A 23,750-nucleotide genomic window follows, 5' to 3' on the forward strand; every position below is an offset into this window, starting at 1 on the left:
GCTGCTCCTCTGCAGGCGACTGGCTGCCCACTCCAGTAGGCTGCGCTGCTTACTCTACAGGCGGCTGTGCGCCTGTTCTCCAGCCAGCTGCGCTTCTGCTCCTCTGCAGGCGACTGGCTGCTGCCATCTCCAGCAGGCTGCGCATGCTCCATCTCCACCAGGCGGCTGTCCACTCTGCATAGCGGCTGCTCCATCTCCTGCAGCCAGGCGGTTGTCTCCTCTCCTCTACAGGTTGTTACACCTCCTATCCATAGACGGCTACCGGTGGCTTTGCTCCTTCTTCAGGTGGCTACACCTTCAACACAAGCAGCTCCTCCTCCTCCTCTTCGACAGGCTACTGCATCTTGGTATCCACCACTAGTAGCTGCACACAGACACCTCGGGTGTTGGTCTTCCATCTGCAAGCTACAAGTAAGTAAATTCAGATTTAAGTAAAGAACTTTGTTGTAAATCTGATAAGGGATTCTCTCTGCGGCTAACACCTGTCGGTGCCGGGTAGTCCAAGCTTTTGGAGAACCATGGTCCAAAGGTGCCGAGATCGGGAGAGCCAGGTGTTAGTACGGGAGTGCCTGTTTGTGCGTGGTCCTGGAACACCAGTGGGGCGCTCATCACGGAGTCCAGTGAAGGCACAGGACCGTAGAGACTGGACCACTCAAGTGGTCGCTCTCCTTCGAACATCTGCTTCGAGCCTTTTTGTTTGGTACTGTATTCATTTGTACATGGACATCATCTGGTTCATTGAACCCATGGAGCATTGTATTTGTTAAATACTCCCAATAATATATCATATATTGAGGGGGGGTTGGCCCGTTCCGGCCCCAGTGCTGGTGTCCATCTATTTCATTTCAATTTTCAGTTGTTATTAAGTTGTCCATTTCAAATTGTGATATTAAGTTGTGCTATTACGCGTGTGGGTGTCCAACGGAGTCTATTCCCACTTGACGGGATCGGTTTCAGACAGCTTAGAGTTTCATCCCACAAATTGGAGATTGAGGCAGGCAAGATGAGACGGACGAGGAGAGGCAAGAGAGTCAGCAAACAGGACCGGACATGCTCCATATGTGACATGGGCAAGGTTGAGACAAAGGAGCACTTCTTATGCAGATGCCCAGTGTACTATGAGATCCGGGGGAGGTTTCACTGTCTCTTTAGAGATGGCTTTGGCCCTATTTCCAAGATCATTGACTATGAGGATCAGAGATGCGTAGCTCTATTCGTCATAGAGGCTTTCACTTTCAGAGACAGGAGACTTAGACAGATGCAGGGCCACCAGACTCACGATGCGCGAGAGACCCAAGAGCCAGACAGCCCACCAAACCACACTAAGACTCACAGGGAGGATCCACAGATTCCGGACCCGACATGGCTGCAGAGACCATTGTTGTACCCACAAGGATGCACATATGAGATGATTGAGCAGAGACGCATAGAGCACCTACATAGAGGCCACTACAGGAGACTTGACGCCAGAGGACATTACGGGCATTCAGAACAGACACCTTGGGGGGGACCCTCCATTGTCGCCTACGGATCGCGGGCTCTCGAGGGACCAGATTATCCACTTGATCCAGGGAGGAGAGGTGGAGGGGCACGACTTCTTCTACTATTATGGCGCACCTGACGAGGGGTCCAGCCCTCATGTTGGGTTTTATGCTGTGTATGCACCCAGGGGAGTGCTAGTGATCATCAGTAGGTTACTGGGGCACTTTTTACTTCAGTTAGCGGAGGTTTTTTCCCCCAGTTTTAGCTTAGTTTCACTTATAATAGTTTATAAGTGATTTGGTCCACCTGGCACACTTTATGGCCGGACCATGTGAACACACCTTTTAGGTCACTTCTTTATGTGGCTATTGTACTTCATTTTTATCACTACTCAATACATGAGAAGTCGTGTTCCTCTCTCTGTGTCTCACGCCTCTTGCTGAAGTACCTTCCAAACCCTAACCCTAATAGCTGAACTCCTTCATTTGGTATCAGAGCAGGTTCACCCAGCCACCCGTACCCTGCAGCTGTCCGTACACAGTCGCCTAGAATCTGCAGTCTCGTACAGTACCTGCAAGCGACCAGTACACCTGCAACTGTCCGTATAGTCTATCGCCCAGCTGTCAGCTGTCCGTACCGTTCGCCGTCAGCTGCATGCCTAGAACCTGTAGCTCCGTACAGCACCTGCAGGCGACCAGTTCTGTTCAGAACTCTGTAGCTGCTCGTACAGTCAGACGTCAGCAGCAGGTTCGCCCATTTCCGTACAGTACTCTGCTATGTACTATAGCCGTGCAGTCGATCGTACCTGCTCTGTACAGCAGTCCAATACCTGCTACGCATACCTGCAGCTGACCTGTTGACAGCTGTTTCCGTACAGTATCTGCTGCGTGTACCTGCTCCGTACAGTCGCCGTACAGTCGACCTGTTTTCGTACTGTTGTTTCGAACAGCAAACCGTCGACTTGTACCTGCAAAAATCACATTTGTGGTAAGCTTTACAGTTTTGAAATTTGGGCATTTTCTCTGTGAAAATTTTCTGGCAGATACAGGCAGATTTTCTTGCAAAAAAATCTCTACAAGTTTTTTGTAAGGTTTTGGGTGCAGTAACTTTGGGCATTTTTGGGCATTTTGGCACTGTGTTTTTGTTGCTCTACTCAATCAGTGGTGCATTGTGTTGCACATTCAGAGGATTGACAGTGCAGGCATATTTGGGTAAGCTGTATTCAGTGGAGTACAGTTGCTTTCAGGGTTGTTGCTATTGGGTTTTTTGATACACAGGTACAACATTGTGCATTGGCATAATGGCAAATCAACAGCAGAGTGATGTATTCACGTATTTGTCTAAGGAAGACAAGTTGGATGGCATGAACTACTCCTTGTGGAGTTTTATGCTGAGAAATGTGCTCGTGGCAAAAGGTCTTTGGGATTTTGTTAGTGGTGATGAACCACGTCCAGGTCCATTGGCTCCAAAGACTCCTCCCCAAGGGGGTACTCGTGGAAGAGGACAACAGGCACAGGCACCAGGTCAGCCACTGCCTGTTCAAAGAACAAATGCTCAAAAGACATGGGATGCCAAAGATGCACAAGCCTTATCACTTATTGCATTGTCAGTACAGAGGTCTATTATACCTCATATTTGTTCAGCTGGCTCTTCACAGAATGCATGGGTGACTTTGGAGCAGATGTAGGCTGCTCGTAATGAGGCACGGATCCCATTTTTGAAAAGAGAGCTGGAAAATCAAAAAATGCATGAAGGAGACGATATGTCTAGCCACTTGAACAAGCTGCAGGATTTGAGAGAGCAACTCATCAATGTGGATGAGATTAGAGCCCCTTAAGTATCAGGAACTTGTTGCTCTCTTGCTACAAGAAGAGCAAATCAGGAAGAACATGAATATGAACACAAGTGCTGAACAAAAATTTACGACAGGTCAAAAAGGAAAAGGCAAATCTCAGCCAAAGAGTTCAAATCAGAATTCAGGTGATGGTGGTTCATCTCAGGATACCAAGAAAGGTGATGGACAGCCCAAGAAGAAGGGCAAATGCCATTACTGTAAGAAGCCAGGTCACTACATCACAGAAGGTAGGAAGAGGATTGCCAAAGAGAAGGCAAAGGAATCTGGGATGTCTGTAAATGATGCCTCTAAAGCTCCTCCGGAGACTGTTTCTTTTGTTGAGGACAGGGATTAGTGTTTCTACACATGCAGCTATGATGCCTCTTGGTCTTCACAGACACTCAATGTGACAGAGCATGCATGTACTTGGTATTTTGATAGTGGTGCTTCAAAGCATATCACATCTCGCAGGGATTTGTTTTGTCATGTAGGCCCTGCCCCTGTTGGCAAAACTGTTCAGTGTGCCAATAATGCTTCGTATCCAGTTCGTGGCATTGGGGAGATTCAGCTCACAGCCATTGATGGCTCTATTCTTCGCCTTACAGATGCCTTATATGTACCAGGGATAAAGAAGAATTTGTTGTCCATTTCTTCTTTAGCACAGTGTGGTATGCACGTCCACTTTGATGATGACAAATGCATGGTCAGAGACAAAGCTAATGCTTTGACCTTGATGCTTAGGTACATTATGTCATGGACTCTATCAGTTGGATGCATTTCAGCCAGTGGATCAGTCTGCTTATAATGCATTCACTCTTACTCCAGCTATGGTTGATGCGGAGTTATGGCATGCTCGCATGGGGCATGTAAATTTTGGTAGTCTTATGCTTATGCAGCGACATAACATGTTGACAGACCTACCTCTTATGGAGAAGCCTCCAGCTCACATATGTGAAGGATGTATTTTGGGAAAAATGCATCGGTTTTCCTTCCCACGTGATCAGGCTCTACGAGCAACTGCAAAGTTGCAGCTTATACACAGTGATCTTTGTGGTCCCATGCAGACGAAGTCATTAGGAGGTTGCTTCTACTTTGCTACATTTATTGATGACTTCTCTCGTATATGCTGGGTCTATCCGTTGACACAGAAATCACTGGTATATGATGCATTTTTGGCCTTTGCAGCACTTGCTGAAACAGAGTCAGGATGCAAGGTTAAGACTCTCCGTTCTGACCGAGGGGGGGGAATATGTGTCACACATGTTGAATTCCTTTCTTGAGAGTAGAGGTATCAAACATCAGTATACTACTCCTTATACTCCACAGCAGAATGGGGTTGCAAAAAGGAAGAATCGGTCACTCATGGAGATGGCCAAATGTATGTTAAAGGCAAAGAAGCTACCACATATCTTTTGGGTGGAAGCTGTAATGTGTGCTTGTCATATTTTGAATCAATGTCCCACAAAGGCATTGGTTTCCATTACTCCTTTTGAGGCTTGGCATGGCCGCAAGCCTTCGGTATCACACTTTCGTACTTTTGGGTGTCTTGCATATACACACATACCCAAAGAGTTGAGGAGGAAGTTGGATGATAAAGCCACAAAATGTATTTTTGTTGGGTATAGCCGTGAGAGCAAGGGCTACCGGTTATATGACCCACTATCCAAGAAGATATTCACTAGTCGGGATGTGATTTTTGATGAAAAATCAGAAATATCCATGGCTGGTTATGATGCAAATCAGGCTGAAAATGATGTGTTTGAATGTCTACTACCTATGGAGTTTCATTCCACAGTTGGTGATCCAACCCATGAGGGTGCAAGACAGCCAGCCAATCATGAAGGTGGTGCAGAAATTTAGCAGCAAATTGAGCCAGAAGTTGAGCCAAATATGGGGCAGCAGGCTCAGCAAGTCAGACACATACCTAGATGGTATTTGAGGACATTACAGGACAGCCATCTAGAGGGTCCTCTTGCTGGTCGTACTCGTAGGGAGACACGGACCAATGAGCATGCACACATCATGGATTTGAATATGGTTATGGCAGCCAGTTTTGTAACACGCGGAAGCTCTGGGTAGTCTTCTTTCAGCCCTAAACACTCTTGGAAACCTTCTGATGCAAAAACGCACCATCTGATGCAAAAACGCAAGTAGAGAGAGAGTAGAGAGAGAGAGTGAGAAGTGCTGGAAATTCAGTATATATTTTGGTACAAAAAGGGTACATGTCTGCAGCCCTTGGCTGCCTTCCTGAAAAGGTGGTAAAACACTCAAAATTCTGCCCTAGACTAGGACCCTACTGATCCAAACCCCTAGTGGGCTGAATGAATAAGACATTGAGCAAGGGGGGCTATTTATAGCCCCTTGGAATAAATGGTGAACTGGCCGACTGCTGGTCGGCCAGTTACAAGTTCATTAAAGTCTCTTTAATGCAGCCCGACTGGATCTTATCCATGTTCTTGATGCGCCTGCTGCTGTCCACTCTGCTGACTTCAGCCGACAGCTATTCTGGCAACCAACATCCTCTTTCTTGCAGCCGACAGCCCTTGTCTGGATTCATGTGCTTCAGCCGTCTGCTTCCCTCCATGATCCCACTTGTCCTGCTCCCTGCTCACCTCAGATGCTACACCTGAAGCTCCTACATTCTGGTTCTACCTATCTTCTACTGGTTCATGGTCTTTATCTGTTTTGCCTCTTCTGGATCTAGCCCTGAGAATGTCCATGGCATCTGTGATGCACATGACATCCCCTCTGCTAAACTTGATGACGGGAATCCAACCTGCTCTTGGATGACTGTCATCATCCCAATCCTGTCCCGAAGTCCCTCTGTCATCATCCATCCCTGGCAAACCTTTTTCTCTGAAAACCCGGCCTGTTCTCCAAACCACTCTGTCTCTGATGAAGATCTATGCATCTAGTCTTCCTCTAGTCCACAATCCATTCCTGCCCTGACTCTGAACACCGTCTTGGTCTTCATTCCTGGAACTGAGTCTGGCACTCTCACATCACCCTTGGAGGATCAACCTCCCTTGGGACCGTTACCTGAGAACCTATCTGGCTCACGGAACTGCCATCCCCATCTGGCACTGTGGAACACCACCAATAAACCTCCTGGGAGTTCTTCCCGATCTGTGTTCCCACCTTGGGCTTCAAATCCGTGTACTTTCCTGTACCTTGGACCTGTACACCATCATATGGGACTGAATCAGCGTTTAGCCTGGCTAAGCCTGATGCTCTGATACCAATGTAACACGCGGAAGCTCTGGGTAGTCTTCTTTCAGCCCTAAACACTCTTGGAAACCTTCTGATGCAAAAACGCACCATCTGATGCAAAAACGCATCATCTGATGCAAAAACGTAGGTAGAGAGAGAGTAGAGAGAGAGAGTGAGAAGTGCTGGAAATTCAGTATATACTATGGTACAAAAAGGGTACATGTCTGCAGCCCTTAGCTGCCTTCCTGAAAAGGTGGTAAAACACCCAAAATTCTGCCCTAGACTAGGACCCTACTGATCCAAACCCCTAGTGGGCTGAATGAATAAGACATTGAGCAAGAGGGGCTATTTATAGCCCCTTGGGGCTATTTATAGCCCCTTGGAATAAATGGTGAACTGGCCGGCCGACTGCTGGTCAGCTAGTTACAAGTTCATTAAAGTCTCTTTAATGCAGCCCGACTGGATCTTATCCATGTTCTTGATGCGCCTGCTGCTGTCCACTCTGCTGACTTCAGCTGACAGCTATTCTGGCAACCAACATCCTCTTTCTTGCAGCCGACAGCCCTTGTCTGGATTCATGTGCTTCAGCCGTCTGCTTCCCTCCATGATCCCACTTGTCCTGCTCCCTACTCACCTCAGATGCTACACCTGAAGCTCCTACATTCTGGTTCTACCTATCTTCTACTGGTTCATAGTCTTTATCTGTTTTGCCTCTTCTGGATCTAGCCCTGAGAATGTCCATGGCATCTGTGATGCACATGACAAGTTTACAGGATGATGATGAGCCTGATTCATTTGTGGATGCACGAGACAATGTGCATTGGAACAAAGCCATGCAGGATGAGCTTGATTCTATTAAAAGGAATCAAACATGGGATTTGGTTGATCTGCCCAAAGGCAAGAAAGCCATTGGTACTAAGTGGGTCTATAAGTTGAAAAGACATGCACATGGATCCATTGACAGGTACAAAGCCCGTCTAGTTGCAAAGGGATAGCTATGCACATAAGAAGGGCATTGATTATGAGGAGACATTTGCTCCTACATCCCGTATGTCGACACTTAGGTGTGTCATTGCATTGGCTGCACATCGTGGTTGGGTTGTTCATCAGTTGGACATCAAGACTACTTTCCTACATGGGGACCTCGAGGAGGAAGTTTATGTACATCTGCCCATAGGTTTTGCAGAACATGGTCATGAAGGGAAAGTATGCAGGCTGAAAAAGGCCTTGTATGGTTTGAAACAAGCTCCACGAGCTTGGTATGCAAAGATAGATGCTTTCCTGCTCACTCAAGGCTTTGTGAACAGTCCATCAGAAACCACTTTGTATGTAAAGAAAGAAGAGAAAGATCTGCTGGTCATCAGCCTTTATGTAGATGATCTTTTGCTCATGGGATCAAATGATGACAAAATTGCAGCCTTTAAAGAGATACTGCAACAAACATTTGACATGTCTGATTTGGGGCTCGTACACTACTATTTGGGCATACAGTTTGTGCAGGATAACAGAGGCATTGAGTTGTTGCAATCTCGGTATGTTGCCAAAATTCTGGAGAAGTTTAAATTTCAGGATTGCAAGCCTATCAGCACTCCTATGGAGCCTGGGATGAAACTGTCACTACAAGATGACAGTATTTTATTTGATGCCACTACATATGCTCAGGCTGTTGGGTGCCTTATTTACTTGTGTACTACACGGCCAAATATTCAGTATGCCGTATCTCAGTTGAGCAGATTCATGCACAGCCCGCGATTGTCACATTGGCAAGCTGTGAAGCGTGTATTCCGGTATTTGCAGGGTACCTTGTCTCTTGGATTGCTTTATCCTGAGGGGGGTGACATGCAGTTATATGCTTACAGTGATTCAGATTGGGTTGGTGATTTTGATACCACACATTCCACTAGAGGCAATTGTTTCTTTCTTGGCTCTTCATGTATTTCTTGGCTAAGCAAGAAACAGACCACAGTGGCCACTTCGTCTTGTGAGGCACAGTACAAAGCAGCCTACACTACTACCGTTGAGTGTGTCTGGCTGCGTCGTCTCATGACTAATATGGATATTTCAGTGGAGGAGCCTACACCTATCTATACTGATAGTCAGAGTGCCATTGCCGTGGCCAGGAATCCTGTGTTTCATGCTCGCACGAAACACATTGAGATTCACTATCATTTTGTTTGGGAGAGACTCCAGGCAGGTGATATCAGTCTGATCTACTGCCCTACAGATCAGAATGTGGCAGACATCTTCACCAAGGCATTACCACGTCCGAAATTCGAAGCATTCCGCACTGCTTTGAATTTGTTTCCTTTTGGTGGATGATGTACAGTGATCACATATCACTCCAGGGGGGTTTGTTGGGTTTTATGCTGTGTATGCACCCAAGGGAGTGCTAGTGATCATCAGTAGGTTACTGGGGCACTTTTTACTTCAGTTAGTGGAGGTTTTTTCCCCAGTTTTAGCTTAGTTTCACTTATAATAGTTTATAAGTGATTTGGTCCACCTGGCACGCTTTATGGCCGGACCATGTGAACACACCTTTTAGGTCACTTCTTTATGTGGCTATTGTACTTCATTTTTATCACTACTCCATACATGAGAAGTCGTGTTCCTCTCTCTGTCTCTCACGCCTCTTGCTGAAGTACCTTCCAAACCCTAACCCTAATAGCTGAACTCCTCCACCTCATGAGTACCTATATGGCATGGCATGCTTCTCATGATGTACACTTATAGCATGCTACATAGCTTTTTGATTTTCATTTCAGTTTCAGTTCTAGTTTCACATTTCAGTTTCATTATGCTTTCCGATGAGGCTCCCGAGCGCATCGACTTATGTATTCATGTATGTTCGACATGTGTCTCATGTATTCATGTATGTGTCTCATGGACCCGTTATGGTCCTTCGAAGACAATAATAAAATTTCATTTCATTTCTCTCTCTCTCTCTCTCTCTCTCTCTCTCTCTCTCTCTCTCTCTCTCTCTCTCTCTCTCTCTCTCTCTCTCTCTCTCTCTCTCTCTCTCTCTCTCTCCTACAAATGTTGGGAGAGCCAGGCCAACAAACGCTGGCCATCACCACAATGCCGAGGAAACTCACCGACACAATTGCCCTCACCACACTGACTAAGCCATTGACCAGTCACAGCTCGAGCTCGTGGGAGGTGTTTCTCTTAGCAGAGATCGACAAGCTATGAGAGGAAAACGAAGCCTTGAAGAAGCAGCTCAGCATAGTTGAGGCCAGGGTGGCCACTCTCGAGGGCAAGCCTGACCCAGTTCAAGAAGTTCAGGAGCAGATCCAAGAAGCCAAGGAGGAGTTCATTGACGCCACCAAAGGTATGCAACAACATGTGAAATTAGATGTTATTTCCACTATCAAGGAAGAAAAACTTCAAGTGTTGGTTGCCCGAGACATTCAGGTAGGGGGGCTCCCACAGGGTTGGGACAAGCAAGAGGTAAGGAAGCAAACCGAGATTGATGCAGATGACTACATCCCCCCCAATACGGACATCTGGAAGAGGAGAATCAGCAGGGTTCTCCCCTCCATCGACATAGGCCATCCATATCTCATTACCCCGAAAGGGGGACAGGCCGTTCTATGCTATGAAACCAAGAAGGACAAGATCAAGGTTTTGCAACAATCCAAGGCACTCCAAGGCACCAAGCTGTGGCTAGCAGACGAGCTTACACCTATGCAGCTCAAAAACAAAAGTGAAGAACTTGCTAAAGTTCGAGAAGCCCGCCAAGCTGGAAAGTGGGCTATCTACCGCGAAGGAAGAGCAATAATTGAAGACTTCCGGAAGCCTAAGCCCCACTAACTGGCTCTCTCCTACATACCACAAGCATTTTATATTACACATGGTAGTTGACCCTTAGCTTTTTATTTTTATTTTCAATGTTCGCGCTTATGCGCACTTGCACCTAAGTGCACCCCGAAGTGGATTGTAATGATTGTGATGTCATGTCTTTTGGTCCCATATGCCTTCAAGGCATTCCGCGGACGTTAAATATGACTTTCTTTCTTTCTTTCTCATCCAGACCAACCTAGGTTAGGGTAACCCAAGATTAGGGTTAAGGCTTAGAAGTGTGTGGGGACATGGAGGGTTCACACATAGGCTAAGGGTGCTCGCATAATGAGCTCTGGATTGATAGTGGGTTGATCAATATTAGCAAGGGACTATTTATAGCTAAAAGCTTATAAATAAAGTACAAAAGCTTGTAAATAAAGCAAGGGCCAATAATAGTTGGGTTATTGCTATATAAGTGACCTTGAGGGCATTTATGAGTTATTTGAGATATCCACCTGACAGATAGGAGAGTTGCCAGGGGCGTGCAAGACCTCACCGCCATAAAGCTGCGAGCGGGTGGCTCGGCTTGGTGTTATGGGACCTAGGTTGGGGTAGTCCGGGCTTGGCAAGCTCGCAGCAAATAGACCTCAAGCTCGAGGGTGGTTCAAGGCACTGAACCTAAGTTTGGGTGGTGAGTCAACCACAATTCTTTGCAGTCACGCAATGCTTACGACATCAAGTCTACGACACTCCTGTTAGGGTTTCTCAAGTACGTGGGTCTAACCCTAATCCTCTATGGTTCTATGTCAAATAATCCTTGGTTAGCACCCCCCAACTCCCTCCTCTTCCAACTCTCTCTCTCTCTCTCTCTCTCTCTCTCTCTCTCTCTCTCTCTCTCTCTCATCCCAACCAGCCTAGGGTTAGGGTAACCGAAGTTTAGGGGCATGTGCTAACCCAAGATTAGGGACCCAAGATCAAGGTTAAGGCTTAGAAGTGTGTGGGGACATGGAAGGTTAACACATCAGCTAAGGGCGCTCGCAGAATGAGGTCTCGATTGGCTGTGGCTTAATAAATATTAGCAAGGGGATAGTTATAGCTAAAAGCTTATAAATAAAGTAGGAAAGCTTATAAATAAAGCAAGGGCCAATACTAGCTAGGTTATTGCTAAGGGATTACCTCATACTGTGTCTAGGATAAATCTAGGCCCATGGTTTCTCATGCCAGTTTCCTTAGACAAGGATAAATCACATGGCTCTAGTTTCACAAGCCAGTTATGGATCCAAAGAGTAGAGTACACACAAGATCAGGTCACAGACTCACAACACAGCAACACACAACACAACTAAAAACAATACAAACTTGGACTTCTAAAAAGCCCATTCATCATTACAATAGCTTCCTCTGTGGAGAGCTTTGTCTCCTCAATGATGTTTGCATCTTCCTTTTTGCGAAAGTAGTACTTTTCATTGTGGTTGTTTTTCCCAATGTTTACGCGGCTTCTTCGAGTAACAGTCCTTCTCTGCATGGTTGTTTCTGTTAGAAGTCATCTCCTGTCCAGTTTTATACACGAGGGCCTTTGTTGTGGGTGTGCCCGCCCTTATGAGGTGTTTTTCCCATTTTTCCCCACTCTCCGTATTTTTCCCCTATTTTTTCCCATTTTTCTGAGGCTTGGGAGGGCTGCCAGAGGGTGCCAAGAGCAGTACAGTGCTGGCCGACTGGGTGTTTATCAGTCGTGGGCACTCTTGCTGCTGGCCGACTGGTTTTGATCAGTTTTGGGCACCGGATTGCTGGCCGACTGCATTTATGCAGTCGTGGACCTTTTTATCAGTCGTGGGCTTTTCCTTATGCTGGCCGACTGCCCTCTAGGGGGGTATATATAGGTCCTCAGCCCCCATACCTCATTTGTATCATTCCTCGGGATCTTCTTGTGTATATAGAGCAGAGTTACACGCCTACATTTCTCTCTCTGTTGTGCTGTTTTTCTGCCTGCGTTTTTGCTCGTGTTCCCATATTTGGTCATCATCTCCGCTGCGTATTCTGACATGGTATCAGAGCCCTAGGCTCTAGATAGGTCTTGGGATTTGTGTGAGCAAGAGGGGGACTGTTTTTGTGGCTGATTGGTGGACTGTTTTGGGCTGATCGGGAAGAGGAGAAGCAAGAGGAAGGCGGGCTGATTTGCTGGACAGCCACTTGCAGGTTTTATTCCTTCTTTGTTTCCACCCACCCACCCTTTTCAAAGTACATCCCCGCTATGGCAGATCTGTTTGAGATGGCCGAGAGACATGTGAAGATCCCGACAGTCCCCACGTTCCCAGTGGACCGTCAGTTGGACGGGAGCAACTACGGCATATGGAAGGTGATGATGGAATCCGTTCTGGAGTCTTACGACCTCGCCGATTTCGTCGTTGTTGGTGTTCCACAGCCGGAAGTAGAGGAAGGGGAGTTACCGTCAACCCGAAAGGACCGGGAGGCCCAGACACAGATGTGGGATCGTGTCAACGCCAGGGTCCGTTCGTTTATTTTCCTCAACTGCACACCACAGGTAATCAATCATGTCAAGCACATGACGCTGGCCAGAGGTATATGGCAACATTTGGCCTCACTTTACAACAGGGTATCGCCCATGAAGAGGATTTCCTTGGAAGTACAGATGCGGGTTATGAGCCCTGCAAAGTCGTCGACGATGCGGGAGCATATTAACAAGCTGCACGCTCTTCAGCAGGAAGTTCTTCAGGCTGGGAAGGAGATATCGTCAGAGGACATGGCCATAACGTTGCTGTCACACTTGCCCTCTTCGTACTCAGCATTTTACTCATCGTTGATTACCAGTGGCAGGCTCAGCACCATCACGTGGGAGGAGCTTGTGCCCATGGTCCTGGACCAGGAGGAACAATTTACGAACCCTCCTCAGGGTGGAGGTTCGGAGGCCTTTACTGGCCAACGGTCGAAAGGCCGTAACACGGGCAAGGGGAAGGCTTCGTCGAAGAAGTCTTCTGAGAAGATGTCCGTTAGTGACCGCGAGAAACTGAAGGCAGAGAGGACCTGTAATGATTGTGGCGAGAAAGGCCACTACTAGAGGCAGTGTCCCAAGCGGAAGACCGAGAAGGGTGAAGACTCCTCAACAATCATGAAGACTCCGGCTTTTGTGCACCTAGAGGTGATGGACACCGATGCTTCATTTTCTGCAGGCAAGGAGGAGATTGGAGGACTCTCCGCAATGGATACTCGGGAGTGGATTCTCGATAGTGGTGCTTCCAGGCACATGACTCCTTCCCGTTCCGGTTTACAGGATCTCTGCAGGCTTTCTGGTCATATTCTTACTGGGGATACGTCCACTATCCCAGTTCACAGTGAGGGCAGGATGGAGATAGTTCCCGATGGTTGGCAGAGGGGGGAAGCATTCCTCCCAGGTGTTGTATGTTCCGGCACTTGGTTTTCATCTGTTGTCAGTGCATCAGGTTTGCAAGACTGGCGTACGGGTGGAGTTTGATGAGCATTTTGTTGCTCTCCGGGACAAAGCAACAGGCCAAGTGGTTTGGGAAGGTGGAGTGGAGAATGGAGTCTACAGGCTTTCAGCACTCTCTCTCCCAGGTCCTCAGGATTGTGATGAGTGGCAGTCTGGTAATGGCTACTCAAGTGTGGATACGCTGCAGGTGCGGGCTTTCCGAGACCAGGTGGTGGATAGCTTGCCAGTAGATGGCAGCAGTTGGCAGGAACTTTCCAGTACTGAGGTTGGTAGTTCTTGTGTTCGTGAGTCAGAGGAAGCTGAACAAGTCACTTATGCTCTGATGTCTCGTCGTGTTCGGGACATAGAACCTCCGATAGATAAGGATGTTCTTTCCACGGGGACCTTTCGGAAAGCCAAGCAGGTGACAGGTGCTTACTTGCAGAAGGAGGTGGTTTCTCCAGGCTTTGTGGTTCCGGACTCAGAGGGGGTGGTTGACAGGTTTCATCAGGTTTCCAGGACTTGTTTGTGCACCGTAACAGGTGTTGATCCTTGTGAGCAGTGTGATGTCTCTGTGACTCAGAAGCTGTATGGTTCATTGATCTGGTTGATGGACACCAGATTGGACGGGAGCTTCCTGATGAGGCGGTTGAGCTCATGGTTGCAGATGTCTCTTTCGGAGGCAGGATTGCGTTTCCTGTGGTTTCTGCGGCATGCGAAGGATCATGGACTCTTGTACACAGGAGGGGGATTGTTGGATGGAGTCCGACTCCACGGTTGGAGTGACTCGGTTTGGGGAGGAGATCCGGACACGAGGAGATCTACTTATGGCCCAGGAGCATTTTTACGGAGCAGGAGGTTACATTGCAGGTTTGGGCTTCCACTGGAGGAACCCATGGTCATCCCGAGGCACTTTGTTCGTGAACAGATCGTTGCTGATGACATCTTGCTGGAGTTCTGTTCGACGGAGGACAGTACGATGGACCTCTTCGCGAAGTCGCTCTCTCAGGATTTGCTCAGGCGGCACCCCAGCTCCCAGTGGTTGGTTTCACAGCCAGGAGCTGAGAGGGGGTGTTAGAAGTCATCTCCTGTCCAGTTTTATACACCAGGGCCTTTGTTGTGGGTGTGCCCGCCCTTATGAGGTGTTTTTTCCATTTTTCCCCACTCTCCGTATTTTTCCCCTATTTTTTCCCATTTTTCTGAGGCTTGGGAGGGCTGCCAAAGGGTGCCAAGAGCAGTACAGTGCTGGCCGATTGGGTGTTTATCAATCGTGGGCACTCTTGCTGCTGGCCGACTGGTTTTGATCAGTTTTGGGCACCAGATTACTGGCCGACTGCATTTATGCAGTCGTGGACCTTTTTATCAGTCGTGGGCTTTTCCTTATGCTGGCCGACTGCCCTCTAGGGGGGTATATATAGGTCCTCAGCCCCCATACCTCATTTGTATCATTCCTCGGGATCTTCTTGTGTATATAGAGCAGAGTTACACGCCTACATCTCTCTCTCTCTTGTGCTGTTTTTCTGCCTGCGTTTTTGCTCTTGTGTTCCCATATTTGGTCATCATCTCCACTGCGTATTCTGACAGTTTCTACCACAAAGGGAACACTTGATACCTTTGTAGCTCTTCTTGGTGAAGAAGGAGCTGTCCCCCCTCTTCCCTAAAGGAGGTTATAACCCCTTCCAAGGTGAGACTGGGCAGGTTTTTCAAGGTGGTGATGAGGTGTCCGTAAAGCTCATCTAGCATAGACTTGACTAGCACGGCTACAACCACATCTTCCTCAACTTTGCCTTTGAGTGCAACAAGCTGGTTCATTAACTTCATTAGGGACTTCATCTTGTTCACCACAGCGTCAAAGCTCTCATGTGGTTGCAAGGTGAGTCCATAGAACTCCATCTCCAATGAAACTTTTGAGTTCTTACTCTAAGCTCCGAAGAGTTTATCCAGCGCTTCATAGGCCTCTTTGGATGTCGGGAGGTCTAATATATGATGGATAAAATTGTTACGGAGGCCAAGGGCTATTAGGCCAAAGACTCTTTGATCCCTTAGTTTCCAAGCCTTTTTAGCTACATCTTCATCTTCAGGCATCTTATCTTTGCCATAAAAGGCCGAAGTCCTCTTAGGATGAATTTCAGTTTTGTCTGCCATGTGTGGAAGTTTTCTCCATCAAACTTCTAAATGAGCAAATGGGAAGCCATTTTAGGCAAAATGACAATAAGGTCTTAACAATCCTATGTCAGTGTCTAGTCCCTTACATAGAATGCTCCAAAAATTAGGGTTTCAAAATTTAGGGTTTTTCAAATAGTTATGCTATAGAAGACTATAGCAACATCTTATGCAAAGAATGCACCCTCACTTTTGAAAATTGATGAAGTATTAGGGTTTACTGCTCTGATTTAGCAATATTTTACAAAAGACAAAAAATGCCCAATATTGCTATGTTGAAATGTTGAAAAGCTCCAAATGTACCTTGGCAATGACATTTGTACTTGATTTGTACCTTTGTATTGATTTTGCAAAATGTTGAGTTGTAGGTGCTTGCATGGGCTATTCTTCTTTTCTCTCTAGTCGGGCTATAGCACAATAACAGTATGGCTAAGGGAAGCTTTGTAGCGAGCAGCAGCACGTTGATGGTCGACAACATCGCATAGATGATGGAGGAAGCAACATGTGCATTAGATGGCGAGGGTTGCAACAGAATGTAATGGCGGGCAGCATTGGGAGGATAGAACCATGCTCTAATACCATGTTGGTTACGGTGGAGCTTGATAAACAAACATGGCTAAAACTAAAGCATAGACAATGAAAGCTTAAAGAGAGTGTTAGAATACACTCTAGAGAGAGAAAGACTTGCAGGAGTCAATGACAAGATAGTTCTCTGTTTATTTCAATGAAAGTACAAGACCTTTATAGGACCAAAGGTTCTTCTCTTGATATCATTGTTGTAACATGCGTTGCGGAAGCGTGTTCATGATTAACGCTAAGCAAAGAAGATAACACTAATCCTATGTTTAGCAAAGACACAAAAAAGAAGGAGAGAGAGACCTAATCTATTGTATATTGCTAAAACATGCTATATATACAATGATCTTGCTGATTCACAGCTTCATGATGCATACCAAAGATCCTTGCAACCCTCTACTTGCAATCGAACAAGAGAAGCTCCTGCTGATCCACCAATGTGTCCTTGCTGCCTTGCAGACTCTGACAAATGGATCCTCTTGATCTTTGAATGATGATTCTAATGAATGCCTAATGATCCTATTTATAGGAAAAAGGAATGAATTCGTAATCAAGTCGGTTTTGCCTATTTTTCCCACAAAACATTGTCCAAAAAGTCATATTTTGTGTCGAAACTATGCCCAAAATGTGTCCCAACCATTGGGCTATGTCTTGGGCACTTCCGGGAGCTTGTAGGACTGCAAAATCTGCTCTGAATCTGCCCATATATATGCTAATGAGAATATACATGTCTATGACCATTGGGATGAACGGATGCACATGACAATTGCTTATGTCACATCACACACAAATATCTAGATATTTATTGTGACCCCTCTAAGAGGTGGTTCACATGCGCAGATAAGGCCTTGATTCCCAATAGAGGAGGGAGTTGGCAATTATGCCTTTGCCAAATTGGAAGCAAATATTGGGTTCATCCTTAGGTGAGGATTGAGCAAAGGAGATTTTATGATTGAACACGCGCTCCATTTAGTTTTGGACACGGGAGATCTTGTGTTTGGTATATCGTGCCTTGAGTACATGATATTTACTCAGAGGACTTCTCTCATGTGAACAATTATTTCACATGCATGGATCACAGTTGCATAGAAACGCGTTTCATACAGGTTCGAAACGTACGAAACGTTTCGAAACGTTTCATCCTGTATAAAACGCGTTTTTTTCATCATGCATATTTTAAAAACCTTAAAAAACGAATCCTTTCGTGAATCGTACGGCGCACTTCGTTCACGCTTCCCAGTGGCGACCGCCTATGACTTCGCCGATTTGTGTGCCATCCTTCCATCGCTTGTGTCAGCCCGCCTGCTCCTTGGTGTCCTTGGGCCTTGTGGAGGTCTTCCAAAGGGGTAATGTCATGTTTTGCTTTAAGTTGGTTTTCTCTGCACAACTCACAAAGCAGCACACTTTTTTCTCTTCCATCAATATTTATGGCATATCTTCCACGGTCCACCCTTGCTCTATTGAGGCCTGACTTCTAAGGCTATCTACCTTCTCTTCCCCTTGCTCTATTGTTGGCCAAGATGAAAGTTAAAATCATGAATCATATAATGAGATTAGTTTATGTTCTGTGTCGCACTTGCAGGGCCAACGATCTGCATTTATCCCCGCCTTGTAGGATGCCTCGAACAGGTGATTCTCTTTGGAACAATGTCACCTTCGAGTCTAGATATGGTGGCTCGGGCTCCGAAAAGTGAAAATGCAACTTTTGTGGTGATAAGCACCATGGCAGTGTCACCAGGCTGAAGGCACATTTGTCACAAACAAAGGGTTTTGGCATTGGGCCATGTAAGCATGTGCCACAAGAAATCTATGATAGCCTCAAGGCTTGGAAGGCCATGCAGCTAGGTATCCCCCTTGAGGATATCCCCAATCTGGGAGAGCCTGAAGCACGTCAAAGTGTCTCCAAGAGGACTCGCAGTATTAGAGAGGAAGATACCAGTGGTGAGGTTGCAGGTGGTGTTACAGGTGGTTCTAGCTCGGCACCTCGAGCCAAAAGAACTAGTCTTCAAGTGTTCAGAAAGGACATGTACAGGCAGGGATGCAAAAGGCTGCCATGAAAGAGGCAACGAGGGAGTTGATGAAGTTGTTTATTCAATGTGGATTATCCTTCCACATTGTCAGGACTCCTCGATGGAAGAAGGCAATGAGAGCTATCTCCTGCATTGGGTGTGAGTGGGATGGCCCCTCCTACGAGACATTGTGCACTACTGAGCTTCGCAAGGAGCAACTGGCTGTGGAGATGGAGATGGAGCCTCTCAAGGCCACTTGGGCAAAGTATGGTTGTACTTTGCTTTGTGATGGATGGACAGATGTGCGGAAGAGAAATGTGTACAACATTCTTGTGTCCTCCTGCAAAGGCACAATGTTCATTCGTGCCATAGATGCATCGGTGCCAGGGATAGTGGTTACAGGGGAGTTCATTATGTCCCACATGCAATCAATGAAATTGGGCCTGATAACATTGTGCAGGTGATCACGGACAATGGGTCCAATTGTGTATCCATGGGCAGGATGTTAGAGGAGGAGTTCCCCAAGATTGTGTGGACACCTTGTGCAGCACACAGCCTTGACTTGATGATTGAGGATGTGGGAAAGCTTGATTGCGTGAGCCATGTATTTTCAGCTGCATCTACCATGGTGAACTTTGTCACAAAGAGGCCAAAGGTTTTGAGCATGTACAGGGCTTCTAAAGCCCTCCAAAACTCGGTTTGCATATATGTTTATTGTGGTGGAGAGACTAGTGAGAGTGCGACATGGCTTATTACGCACTATTGTGTGTCGTGAATGGACAGCATGGGAGGACAAGGATGAGAGATACTTGGTGGCAGGATGCAGAGGGACTTGTGAAGGCACTTCAGCCCATGTATAGTGTCCTTCGGCTCACAGACATGGAGGGGAGTTCCATTGGGCTGCTTTATGAGTTCATGGACAGAATTGATGAAGCTCTCAATGATTTCACTACCTTGTCGCGTGACAGGTGCTCACCCTTGGGCTTTAACTTTAGTCTTTGAGTCTTTCTCTTGAGTCTTCCTATAACTTATTTTATAAATCTTGATCTCTTATGTATGTCACATGTTACATGTAGAGTTCAAGATATTAAGGAGATCTGGAATCGGCGTTGGGATTGGTTTCATAGGCCAATCCATGCTGTTGCTCACATTTTGCATCCCCTTTGGAGGAATGAGGAGCAATACCTCAATGAGGAGCTAGAGTCGGGATGGATCGAGTACATTACCAAGTTGGTGGGAGTGGGAGGTGATATACAGCTTATGAGAAAGCTCGAGGATGAGCTTCTCATTTACCGCAACGGTAGCCATATGTTTGGGTGAGCTACTGCATTGCTCAGGGAGACACAGTTGGAGCCAGTGTCTTGGTGGGAGAAATACGGTATTGGGACACCCAACTTGGTAAGGTTTCTTGATTCTTGAATCTTGTATCTTTGTCTCCTGAGTCCTGTTCTTTCAAAATCTACATTCAAATGCTACTCTCTTTTTGACTCTAACTTAACATTCTTTTTTGTACAATGTAGAGACGGATTGCATTGAGAGTTCTCTCCCAGGATTGCAGTTCAGGGCCTTGTGAGAGAAACTGGAGTACATGGGCTCTTTTTCACACGAAAAAGAGAAATAGACTCTCCTCAGCACAATTGGAGAGGCTTGTCTTTTGTCATTGCAATCTCCGATTGTTAGAACAAAAGGGTCATCCCATTGAGCCTCACCAAGTGAATCCAGATAAGATTGATATCATGAAGTGCAAGGAGATTCCCGACATTCCTCGGGAGGAGAAAGACATCTATTCTATGCTCTATGAGGAGATCATGGCTCCGGCTCGCACTACACGATCTTCTCGAGAGGCTAGTACTAGTGGTGCACCTGCACCTCTAGAGGATGAGGCATTTGAGGACTCGGCTACCGGCAGTGACCTTGAGAGTGAGGCTGCAGAGGCAGAAGATGCAGATGAGGATGAGCATGAGGATGCAGATGAGGATGCAGATAGTAGCTAGCAGCTGCCAGTATCATTTTATTTGGACATGTTATTTAGTTTGAACTTTGGACATGTTATTTATTTTGATCTTGGATTTTGAGTCATGACTCATCACCCACGTGGTGATCCTTTTGATTTCTGTTTAGTCATCACTAATCAGTGATCACCCACGTGATTTGTGATATCATCATATCTTACATGTATTTTGTTTTTATTGAAATGAATTCAATGTGGTCTCTTATAAGTTATGTCAACAGTTTTTTCTTTTGCATATTTCAAGTAAAAAATATACATGTTTTTTCTATTTTGTATGAAACCTTTTTGTACCTGTTTCTTACCTTTTATGAAACGTTTCAAAACGTATGAAACCCGTTTCATACCTGCCGTTTCTGAAACGCCTGGCAACACTGGCATGGATGTGCATGAGGTGGGCAAGTTGATACAACTTGTTGCCTAAGCATGAGTTGTTTGGACTTGTGATGGAGGTAATAAGATGCTCGAACTTATTTGCACCAAGTGGGCTAGTGTTTGCCGACAAGCAATGCATGATGCCATCCACAGTATGACAATTGCGTTGTGGATATGTGCTAGAATTGTTCTGGTAGAACTTGTTGCACTTCGTCACTAAGTGTCCTACCTTGACTCTTGGATTAGAGTGCGATTGGGACTCGTATTTCCACACTAGGATTGAAGTTGGATTACAATGAACCTTTCAACTCTTAGAAGAAAGTTGGATTATATTGGCAGTAAGCAATTGGATCTTTGTAGCAAAGTCTACAAGAGGAGCTTCATATGGCTTACGTAAGAGCTAGAAGACTTGAGTAGATCTTATGAGTGAATTGTGTCAAGAACTGAGGAATCACTTACAATGGTGTATCTCCTTATAGGACATGAATCTAATAGAAGGGGGAGATAATGTTAGATCCCAACCAACTTAGGGTGAGGGAAACCTAAGGTTAGGGGCATGAGCTAACCCAAGTTTAGGTTTAAGGTTAATCCAAGATTAGGGTTAAGGCTTAGCCAGGTGTGGAGCCCTAAAGGATTCATACGTATGCTAAGGGTGCTAGCAAGGTGAGGTCTGGAATGGCCGTAGGTCAATAAATAATAGCAAGGAGCTAGTTATAGCTAAAAGCTTATAAACAAAGCAAGAAAGTTTAAAGAGCTGCCAAGGGCGTATAGGGTTTCTAGGCCATGGAGTTGCGAGCGGATGGCTTGGTCTAGGTGTGTGGGATACCAAGCTAGGCTCATCTAGGCTTGGAAGGCTCGAAAACAATCAGACCTCAAGCTCGAGGGTGGTTTGAGGCACTAAACATAAGGTTGGGTGGTAAGTCGCTAGCCACAATTATTTGCCATCACATGATACGTACGTACATCACGTCTACGAAACTCATGTTGGGGTTTCTCAAGTATGTGGATCTAACCCTAATCCTCTATGGTTCTGTCAGAAAATCCTTGGTTGGTTCTATGCAGACCCCTCTCTCTCTCTCTCTCTCTCTCTCTCTCTCTCTCTCTCTCTTTGTAAGATGGATCATATGTGGCTCAACTGCTATGAGGGCATCATATGTGGCTCAGCTTGTGACATAGCGGAAGCCTACATGCCTTAATGACAGCCCTTGAGCACTATGTAGGAACCTTAATGGAAAACGCATGCAAGAGAGATAGAGAGAAAGACTAGTTTTCCAATATATGTATTATGTACATGAAAAAGGTTACATGAATTCCAAAAGAGGACTAATGACTACTTATGCCCAATCTCCAAAAGGGAGTAAGATGATTTAATATACAATGACGCTTAGCCTTATATAGGCCCTACATATGTAAGTAGGGCCATAATTCAGGCTGTTGGCCTATTGTTGATGCCTACGACTGAGTAACATATGCCTTTCATGCTACGTCTTCACACATGGGGTCAGGTTGCTGATGTGGCACTCTTGTATGTTGGTCAACTATGATGTGCTGTAAATATACCCTAATATTGTTGCCAAATATAGGATTATATGTGAGGTTTAGCCATGTCCAGGTGTGTGCATGTGTCCTACTGAGCTTGTTGATGGGAATCCAACTTTCTCTCTCTTCTGAATTTGGATAACTATCACCATCCCTAGACTGCGCTTGGACTCCAAAAACCGGTCATCCTTATTTCATGGCAACCTTAACTGTTGTCATGAATCTGCTTCTACTCCATGACTAGCATTGAAAATGTGCATCTCATAGTTGTTTCCGTACGACGTACAAGACCATATCGTACGGAATACCGTACGGTACGGGCTTTTCCAAGAAAAAAATCTCTTGCATTTTTTAAAAATTTTCAAAAAAAATATTTTTTTGGGGAGGTAATGGTCTTTTTTTTGCTTGTCTATGGCTCTTTGAGCTTCCTCTGTACTATGATGCTTCCCTCCTTTTTAAAATACTCCGTATCTCGAATTGGAAATACCTAAGTTTTAAGTATTCTTTTAAAATACCGTAATTTATCGTACGATAAAAAAATATATATATATATCATACTGTACGAACCATACCGTATCGTACCTGACAACTATGGTGCATCTTGTTCCAAATGTTGTCCCCTTTTTGCCTGCATACCCACGTCCCTTAACACCTGATGACTTATGACTAAGGTTGATCAAGGCACCTAACGGAGGTTGCACCTCCTGTTCCCGAGAAGCCACTAAGGTACTCCTTTGAGGACCTAACTTCCATGGGCTAAATGCTAAGGTTCCACCTAATGCATGCATGGCCTTCTTGATGCTTCTTAACTGCTTGCGTTTACCTTGCTTGGACTTGTACACCCCTTACGACAATGCAATTGAGAATTGCGACAATGCCCTCGTGGTGCAAGTATGACGCCCTTGGGGTGGAGGTTGGTCCTCGCGCGATGAAGGTAGGGTGGGTGTGGCTACTAGTCCATGCAGGTCTACTAGAGAACTTCAAATATTCTAATATATGTTACTGGGACCTGTAGTGCTTGTGATGTGGCTTCACCTAATGCTCTGATACCAATGTGACATAGCGGAAGCCTTCATGCCTCCTTAATCACAGCCCTTAAACACTCTGTAGGAACCTTAATGCAAAATGCATGCAAGAAGAGAAATAGAGAGAAAGACTCGTTTTTCAGTATATGTATTGTGTACATGAAAAACTTACATGCATTTCAAAAGAGGACTAATGACTCCTTATGACCAATCTCCAAAAGGGAGAGAGATGATTTGATGTACAATGATTAAAATACGCCTTTTATGCTACGTCTTCACATGTGAGGGCAGGTTGCTCATGTGG

The 23,750-nt window shown here is 45.9% G+C and overlaps 1 protein-coding gene across 1 annotated transcript in view; it reads right to left on the reverse strand.

The window, feature by feature from the left end:
- Positions 1–23,750, reverse strand: part of LOC147611418 (protein disulfide isomerase-like 1-5) — a 42,006-nt gene that overhangs the window by 11,592 nt on the left and 6,664 nt on the right. The window lies entirely within an intron of this gene.

Source organism: Cibotium barometz, chromosome 47, assembly GCF_041138505.1.
Source record: "Cibotium barometz isolate CiBa-2024 chromosome 47, ASM4113850v1, whole genome shotgun sequence".
NCBI lineage: Eukaryota > Viridiplantae > Streptophyta > Polypodiopsida > Cyatheales > Cibotiaceae > Cibotium > Cibotium barometz.